The sequence below is a fragment of the Orcinus orca genome, chromosome 9, assembly GCF_937001465.1.
Source record: "Orcinus orca chromosome 9, mOrcOrc1.1, whole genome shotgun sequence".
NCBI classification, from domain to species: Eukaryota; Metazoa; Chordata; class Mammalia; order Artiodactyla; family Delphinidae; genus Orcinus; species Orcinus orca.
Window position 1 is genome coordinate 49,786,763 of NC_064567.1, and position 8,151 is coordinate 49,794,913.

An 8,151-nucleotide genomic window follows, 5' to 3' on the forward strand; every position below is an offset into this window, starting at 1 on the left:
TCCGCGCGGAAAAGCCGGCAGAAAATCCTCGACTTGATTTTTACCATCACACCGGGATGGCCCCCTCCGGACTGGAGGCGGACCCTTCACCGCTTCCCCGGCGCTCCTGGCCCAGCGGTGCCACTAGCGCGCTGTCCAGCGCTGAGTTACAGGCCTCGATCCAGCCAAGATCAGAGGCTGCAGGACTCGCTCGGCTTTCAAGGGGGGCTCTACTACCGGAAGTCATTTGATAAATCTGAGTCAGGCCTTTCCGATCTTTACTGCTCGGCAGAGCATTGCAAATCTCTAAACACGCTGTAACCTTCTTGTAACAGTGCTCTAGACACACTTGAAGGTTGGGTTTTATTTTAGGGCCCAGCGGAATGGAAGTGGCCACTTCAGGGGCCCCCTCTGTGGTCGGGCCCGCTCCCTTTCCAGCGTCTTCCAGAGACCATCTCCTCCTCCAGTAAGCCGATTCCCGCGCATCCACCCGCCCACCCAGCCCCAGGAGCCCTTCTGCCCCGGGAGGCCGCCGACGACCTCGGGCTGGAGGATCACCCCGCGCCCCTGCAGCGGGCGATGGGGAGAGAACCTCTCGGGAACCGAGCAGGACCGGCGGGGGTGGGGCGGGTGATTTATGGCCCTGATCAACTTTTTAGGAAGCAGAAATTAACCTGAAGGGGATTAGGCTCGAGCTTTGAAGTTCACGGTTTTGTTTTCCTTCAACCCAGCCCTGCGATCAAATAGTTCTTAGTTCCTTTTACCCGCCGCCTCCTCCTCCTCCTTGGGTCTCTCATCACCCCACTCCTATTCCCCAGCAACGCTTCCTGCACGGATTTTCGTAATTTCAGGTAGAAATATCTCCAGACCAGCGACTGAAGTTCCTGACTGTGACCTAGCCATCAGAGACACTGTCTGTCCACATCCCTGACTTCTTGGAATCATGTTTTACGTTTGAAACTGCCATTTGTATTTGGAGGTCGGGAGTAGCAAATTTGTATCCGTTTTTTCCTTTGCTCTTTCCCGCTTATTCTACCCCTGGTGACTGGTATTCCCCCGCAGAGCAAAAGTGCAGCCATTGTAGGGGTGGTCGGCGGCTCCGTGGGTGACCGCTAACTTCTCAGCGTGTTCTGCAGGTATTGTGGGTTTGTAGATTCCTCCCCTTGTTGGCCCGAAAATTCAAATACAAACTTGAATGATCTGCCTTGCCGCCTTGCACTCTTACCTTGGCCCCCTTTATTCCATACCCCCAGACTCCCCTCCCCCGCAACTGCAGGTTTCCAAGGGGAATCTGTCTTCTGCGGTTCTTTCCCGCAGGCGCCTGTTGAAAAGGCAATTTCCTTGGGGGTGTGGTTGGGGCGAGAGAAAAACAGAAACCAGGATTGTTTGGGGCCTGAAACCATCCAAGTTTTATTGCATCCGCTACAAAGTCAACTAACTCTTAATGAGCATCCAAGCGGAAAAAGGCCGAGGTTTACTCCTTGTTAAGGCGGGGGGGGAGGTTGGGGGGGATACTTTGCGTATTTCTTTCTCCTGTAACACCTTACCGAGAGGCTCTTCCCAACGTCAAGAATACAGACACGAAAGTGGAAGGCATCAGGTTTCAGCTCCCTGAGTGATCGAAGATCATTCGGCCACGAGGACCTTCGAAGTTGGCCCTGTCTACAGCTTGTAATGAAAAGGATAATCTGTCTTGCAATAAAAAACAGGACCCACACAAACAAACCCGGCATCCAACTACCTTCCCCTGCGCCTCACTCTTCCCTAATAAGGGCCAGTGACAAATATTGCCATCCAGTTCCACCCTAAAAAGAGGAAGCAGTAGATCTTCCTTTTAATAACTTCCCAAAGTGTTACAAATAATAAAAGGGACGCATAAATCATCGCGGGGGCGGCTGAACGTGGACCACGGAAGGATTTACCCCTCTCAATCCTTGACTTTCAACCGCGATCTCATTGGCTGCTTCCTTGTAGCCCGGCCCCCAAATCCGCCCTCTTATTGGTCCATCAGGCGGGGTGACGCACGGAAAGGGCGTGGGGTCGGTAGGGGCCGGAGTCCATCAGCGCGCATGCACCTTATGGCGCGAGCGTGTGATTGACAGCGAGGGGGATGTGCGCGCGTGCGCGTGCGTAGTGCGAGTGCGTGTGCGTGTGTGTGGTGGTGGTAGTGGGGGTGATGGTGGTGTTAGTGGTGGCGATGAGCGCTCGAGTTGAAGCTGCTTCTGCCGGTTCGGTGGCTGCAGTCCTCTTTGCGGGTATTTTCCGCAGAGTCAGAAGGGCTGACAGTTACAGACCACGCACTTACCGGCTCGGGAGACCGTCTGGAAGCGATTTACTGAAGAGGGTCTCTAGCAGCAGGCTAATTGGGGAAGGAGTAAAGAGAAGTAGAAGGCATGCATGCTTTAGTGGGTCTGAAGAAGATAGTCAGAAATCCTGAAGAAGAGATTTAATTTTACTACCTTGTCGATTTGTGCGTTCCTTGTAAAGCACACACTAAATCATGCTTCATATCAAAGCCGAGCCTTCATATGCACCGCACACCCCACTTCCTCTCAGATTGACACAGACCGGTTTGGTCCCTCTGCACACGGGTACACACGTCTTAGCTTCCTGTAGTTATGCAAACCAGCAATCCAGGGCGAACTTTCAAGACCCGGAACACTGTGATCCTTAACTGGAAGAAAGACAGAAAAAAAAGGAGTAAAGAAACGAAGAAGAAAAGAAAACTAGAAATATGTAGCAACCAGTAAAACAATAGTGTCAAAGATAGTGAAGGAAAAACCCGTTGGCTATTGAATGTAAAATTTGAAATTAATTTCCCAATCCGGTCAATGCTGTAGAAGCAACTCCAGTTTATTGCAATGCTTGTTGTTAACGCCTCGTACAAAATTCTTCGGAGGCGAGGGCTGGCTTAGTGGAGAGGAGAAACGTTTCTCCGTTGCCCTGTTGCTGCCAAATTCTGGTTTCGGAGAAGTTTCTTCGGCGTGCTGGAGCTGGGGAGGAGGCTGGAGAGTGTTTTCCTATTACAAGGTGTTTTGTCGTTGGTTCGTGTTTGCACATATTTTAGGGAGATAATAAATGTCTCATAGCTCTGCACATATTTTAAATTACACTAGCCCTAGCTGAATTTTGTAGCTGGCAAATCAAAGCTTCGGTTTTACGAATTCTGAAATTTAAAACTTGCAATTACCTCTTCGCGGGCCCTGAGATTTTTTCTTTTGTTTTTATTTTGGGGTGTGTGTGTGTGGGGGGAGAAATGTACAAATACAAGTATTACAAAATCTCCATTCAAGTACTCTCCTGTCTGTGAGTGCACGGTAAATAAATTTTAAAAGCAGAGTGGTGGAAATATATGACTGTTAAAAGCAAAATAACGTTCTTTTAAATCCCCCCCTTGGTGCATTGTTTTCTTTTGAAGCAGTGCTTTCAGCCTGCCTAAGTATTGAATGTAGTGTTTTTACATCCTCACAGTAATTTTATTTAGAAGCCCCATGTTCACCTTTAATTTTAAAATTATCATTTATGACACGAAATTATTAGCACCCATATTCTCTTTGCGTTTCAATATGCTTTTTACTATTTATGTATATTTTAAAACAGCAACCATTAAATAAAATTAGTAAACAAGGCTTTGATAGCTGCTTATTTTTGTTTAATCGAATGTCTGTTTTATTAGATAAATATACACTTAAATTTATTTTGAAATAAAGAGCAAAATAATACTTTTCTTTCGCTTTGCTAGAACAAACTGATTTTTCATTCTTCTCCGTCCGATTCTTTCCCTTCAGCAGCCACAGTCGACTGAAAAGCTCCTACGGACCGGCCGACTAGTATGCAAATTTCAGATGATTGACACGTAGGGTAGAAACCAATCACGCTGTAGTAGGTTGCTGATTGGTTGACAAATATTTGACGTAATATTGACGTTTTAAAAGACTAACATCCAATCAAGGCAATTCATGCAAATAAAGGAAGGAATCAGATTACTAGCTGCCGGGGAGACTTAAGCGCGCCCTCACGTGTTCAGTGGTGGATATTGCACAGATGCCTGCACAGTGAATAAACGCAGCAAAATATTCAACTCCACAGTTCGCCTTCACCGTTCCCAAACTTCTATGTTACTGGAATATAATCATCCGTCTTAAAAAACCATATATGTCGTGCACATATATGATAGTTTAGATTAGAAATCTATGCTATGTAACTGCGGACTTCCAGCGCACACAATTTCCCTCTCCATTTTTACCAACACAGGGAATCTCTGTCTTTAAATTTATCCTTGGAGAGGGAGGCTGTTTTCCCCCTTGATTTCAAAAGGACGAGATTTACAAAGCCTTTCCAGGCACAGATGGTCGATAAATTTAGCTCCTTCAGCGAAATTCCGTATGGCACCGCCAGATGGCACAAGGATCGCCTTCCAATCTCCGTACCAACCCCACCCCTGTACTCCGTAAGTAATTTAGAAAAATTGAAAACCAAACACTTTTATATTTTATAGCCAAATGAAGTGAGAAGGTACTGGCACTCTTGAGGAGCTACATATTATGAAAATAAGCCTTGTTGGTTGTTGCTTTAATGTGGAACTTCCTCTTGAGATTTTACCCAAGAAAGTTTGCGAGGAAAATACTCATGCAGTGAAAGTGTTTGCAAAAACATTTCCTTAAAGCAAAGTGTGCACCAGAAGCACAGCACTACGCGAGTTAAAGAGGTAAGAGTAAAAGGCGTAAGAAGTGTTGTGTGCAGGGCTTCTTAGGGATTAAAATGAGATTGAGGGTGAACCTAAACTTCTTACCGAATGGTCTTCCGTAGCAGAGCTTGGCTAGACCAGTGGGGCCGAGGTTGGATCAAGCTGCTGTTAGAGCAGCGTGGCTTTTTTGAAGGGTTCTTTTTGGGGTCCCAATTACAGATAGCGACTTTCTTTCCATTCACATGTCACTGTAGTCGGAGGCAACGCCTTTGTTTTGCCAACCCGGGCAGTGGCTTTGGGGATGGGACCCTGGAAAGTATTGACCTCCACTTCTCATGCCTTCGTCTTTATGAGTATATACGTTTTTCTGTTTGGGTTTATCAGGAAGAGAGGGGTTCGTGCTACCCATAATTCAAGGCCACACTTAGAGCTAATGGTATTTGCACAGGGGAGAAGGGAGGAAAGAAGAAAATACCCAAGTAAGCCCATTTACAAGTTGATGCTCTCTTCCTGGGAAACTTCAGGTTTTCTTCTCTCATTTATACAAGCAGGACAATTGTACTTTTGCTTTCGATCATTCAACCCCATAATCTTGCATTTTAGAATTGCAATCAGCAGTTCAAAGTAGATCGTAAGTTGGCATATTTATTATCTTAGAAAATCTTTCTGAAAATAGCCATTAAGCCTTCACCTTACAAAAAGGAGGATTCATTGAGTTTGTTGCTTACGCTTTGTCTGTTGACTTTTGTTTCAGGAGAAAGTAATGGTTAGGGTGCCCAGGTGAACTCACGTCTCCCTTGACATCCTAAATATGGGTAACTGTCTGACCTAATACCATATCCTTAGTGTCTGCAGAGCAAGAATCTGCACCAACTCCCGTTTCTAGTGATCAAACTGTCGGTAGGAAAACTCATCACACCCAGCCAAGTATACGTACAAAAATTGAATAAAATGCTTTAGAACTACCACTTCGGATTTCTTAGTTCAAGTTGAAACCATACGTTTATTTCACTATTTGCACATCACCCCCTGCCCCCCGCCCCAAGTGAAGTTTGATCAGAGAGCATCTTACAGAGGCTAAAGGAAAAGCCAAACTTTTAGGGAGCGCTTATTTCTCTGAGGTAGTAAGAATGATGAGTAGAGGCAGAGAACTCAGCAACGAAACTCTCGGGCCATTTAGAAGAGAACCTTAAGTTTCTAAGCACAGTCTCGCTGCTCTTTTAGTGCTTATTTTCTGCGCTGCAGAAAAAGGAGCAAATTGTGTTTAAACAGAGGTGGAGCCTAGGGGCTCTCCAGGATTCTCCGGGGACCTCCAGGAGCTAGCAGCTCCTCTCCCTAATCTCTGTGTCTAAGTTTCTTTTACCTCCCCCCAATAAAAGCGGACCCAAAGGTGCTTATTTGGCGCCCCGCGTGCGGTGGGACCGCAGCTTTCGGGAGCTGGGCCGGCCCGCATGCAGAATGCCCGCGAACTGCGCGAAGGGCGCGCGGGGCAGCGGTCCCCGGGGGCGAGGGTCGCCCAGCTCTCCCCGGAGCTCAGTTTCCGACGAGAAGGTGGGCAGAAGGCGGGAAACTGAGTGGCCGCGGCCTCCGCGGCCCAGCCCGCGCGGGAAGTGGAGGCTGGCGGTCCCCCTGGCCCCTGCGCCAGCGCCTCTCCCCTTTCAGGGCCTCTTCCGGGCTGAGCCTTGGGAGTCGGTTTCCCCGGTCGCAGAGATTTCGCTCGAGCCCGCCCGGCGAGGCTGTAAATTACCCTCCCCGCCCAGACCCCCCCGGCCGCCCTCCGGAGCCGGGGCGGGGGCGCGGGGCCGCCGGGGGGCGCGGGGTCCGGCTCGCAGCCACCCGAGGCCAGCGGCCGCAGCTGGATCGGCCGCCTCCAGCGCGGCGGCGGGGGTTAAACGCCGTGAATCAATCAATCAGCCCACGCAGCCCTCCCCGAAACCCGGAGCGCCGCCCGCCGGGCCTGCTTTGTGTCTCGCCCGCCTGCCTGCCCTGGGCCTGGGAAGCCGGGCCGGGCCGCTGCGGGGTCCGGGGGGCGCGGCGCGTTCCCACCAGCGGCCGAGGTGGTCTGAAAGCCACCCTATCTTGTCCCACCCGGTAACGGGGACAATTCAGGCCTAGGACAACTATGTCGCGCCGCTAGCCCCCTCCTTTGATCACTCCCTCTTGTCTTCCAACAGAATAAGGCCTACTCTCCTCAATCTTTCGCGGCAGCTTGAACCCCCAAGCCCTGTCATCCCCAAAAGAGCAGCGTGGCTGGGATTACGGAGATTAGTCCATAGCAACCAGGAACCCCGAGCAAGTCATAGTATCTTTCTGGGCTTCAGGTTCCCGTCTGTTTTAGTACCTGCATTTTTTGTCCAGCTCTACTGAATTTTTGTTTGGGGGTGGAGAAGCTTGAACCCCTTTGGCTGGGTGAGTTTCCAGAAGTTCCCTTTCCCCCTACGTTTATTTTTCCTGCAGCCCCCTCCCTCCCGACACCCCAGCTGGCACCAGGGCGTCCCAGAGAGCTCCTCCGGCCGCCAAGGGCGGGACCCTGCAACCTTTGAGGAGCTGAGCCCTTGGCCATGTTTGTTTCGGAGATGCCACCAGGGGGCGATAGAGCCCAAGGATAGAGCAGCAAGGCTCCACAAGGTCTTTCCGAAAGTTTATCAAACTCGGAGTTGATTCCTTTTTCTATTTGTGTGACTTGTAAATGACGCAGAGTTATTTCTTTTAAGATTCCATTTGGTCATCAACTCTGGATGCAGTCTGAGATTCATGGGGAATCAAGTACAAAAGCATTAATGAGAAACAGACTTGTACACCCCCAAGACCCAGCGGCCCAGCAAAATGCAGTGGAACGTGCGAAGTACTAACTTTAAATGCAAAACTCTGGTTCTGAGACTGAATACTCAGTGGGCTCGCAGGCTCTGAGAAAGCGATGGAGGCAAAGGCCAGAAGGCATTGAAACAGCGAGGACACACAGTAGTGGATATTTTCCTAATTTTTTTTGCAAACATTGGGTTCATTTTGGGATCCTGAGTAGGGGGTAGGCTGATGGGGTGGGAGAATGCAGAAGGAAGCAATTGAGAGAGAGACCTTCTCAGGCTGGGGGAGGAGGTGGGGATGGCTTAGGTTAGAGAGACCCAGTGCGGCGACGTTCGTAAATTCTGGAAGGTTTCTGTCTGAGTACAAAAGGGAAGAGCCACATCCTGGCCCCTGTCTGCGACTGCCCTGTCGGATAGTTCTTTCATTTGTTTGCTGCAAATGTATTACAATACGGATTACCGGGGCCTTAGAGCAAACTGGGACTTGTTCACTGCAAACAGCCAAAGGATTTTCAAGAGAAAACGTGTTAGGCTGGAATAGCATCTTTCCCCACATGTGCAAGCCTCTTGGATTGTGTTTGCTTTCAAAGTCCATAAATGTTTTTATTAAACTGTATCTTTCTTGTGGCCCCTACACATATAAAGTATTCTCGGCGTATGTAATCGCTTCCATTTTGGTCC

General features: G+C 49.2%; 1 long non-coding RNA gene across 1 annotated transcript; it reads right to left on the bottom strand.

Moving 5' to 3' along the window:
* Positions 1-1,772: 1,772 nt before the first annotated feature.
* On the bottom strand, positions 1,773-3,772 carry LOC117199807 (uncharacterized). The gene is made up of 3 exons (XR_004481139.2): positions 3,703-3,772; positions 2,439-2,653; positions 1,773-2,338 (listed from the first exon to the last, which is right to left on the bottom strand). It is a non-coding gene; the product is annotated as an uncharacterized LOC117199807 (long non-coding RNA).
* Between the last annotated feature and the right edge of the window lie 4,379 nt (positions 3,773-8,151).